Raw genomic sequence first — 1,280 nt, 5'->3', positions numbered from 1 at the left:
TGGAAGAGTGAAAGTTGAGATAGTATAGCTAGGTTTTTCCAGTTTAATGATCAATTTAACCTTGATACAAAGTCTTGAAACATGAGTAACCTGGATGGATGCTTTCGTAATTTTGAGGATATACTAACTCGATTGTCGCTGAGTGTGAGAACAAAGATTATTTTCTCCATTAAAAGTTTTAAAGTAATAAATTAGTCACTAATGATATCAGTTTGTAACAAATCAATTCGATCGCATACACAAGTAATTGTATTCTCTTCAAACAAACATGAACTCCTTGTTTCAGGCAAATAATGATAACCCTGAAAAGAATCAAAATCAAAATATCATTCCGCAAACCACAAAAAGTGTAAAAAATAGCAAGGATTCATAATGTCACATTCTTTTCTCCAATAATAACTTCATTGAATGGTTATTTTTCGACAAGAGGCATCAAAACTTGTTGGTTTAGTTTCATGTTCGTTACTTCATAATAATCCCTAATGGCATGGTAAAGGAATGACAATCACTAGTATCCATTAGATTCCATGTATTCTAAGCATAAACTCTGATCATTTTCGAGCAAATAATATCTTACATTCGAAGACTTCACAAAACGAAAATTTTGAAGAAATTTTTGAACGTCTTCGTTTGGGTTGTAGTAGACTTGTCTACCCCCAAATATTTTGCAAACAAAATGGTGAGGCGTGTGAGATATTGATTGCAGTAAGACGAGTAAAAACAAAAGTACCAGTATCATATATAAGTGAAACCATACAATCGAGTGCTGCATTACCCTCACGATAAACATGCTGCACTCGCACTTTCCAGTTTCCATTTTCGCTATAGCAGCTGCTTGATATAGATCGGAACACTCTCAAGTGGCGATGCTCTGCCATATTACTCCTATGATCCTTCACAAACTGACAGGTTTTTCATTTCCATGATCACCCTTCTTGTAGATGCTAGACCAGAGCGCACATTCCTCTCACCACCCTCATTCACTTTCGCGCACCCTTTATGTGGTTTAAGCCATCATTTTCGGATGCATACAATTTGTGAAGTATGTATAGTTGTGAGTGCGACTTGTAAGGTTTAAGCCTTGAAGAATGAAGAATGATCCGCGATGGTGAAGGCGATGAGATTGGAAAAGATAATGGCCGTCAGTAAGATTAAAAGAATGACTGAAATTAGGAGATTTTAAATATTTTTATTTTGAATACAAATGAAAGAAGCATTAGGTAGAACTCTAATCCATTAGCTTCCTACCCCAGTGCCGGTAATCTCCTTGAGAGCCTCAA

Source organism: Hibiscus syriacus, unplaced genomic scaffold (assembly GCF_006381635.1).
Source record: "Hibiscus syriacus cultivar Baekdansim isolate YM2019G1 unplaced genomic scaffold, ASM638163v2 tig00110556_pilon, whole genome shotgun sequence".
Taxonomy (NCBI): domain Eukaryota; kingdom Viridiplantae; phylum Streptophyta; class Magnoliopsida; order Malvales; family Malvaceae; genus Hibiscus; species Hibiscus syriacus.
The sequence above is the reverse complement of the archived record's forward strand: the minus strand, read 5'-3'. Positions refer to the sequence as shown.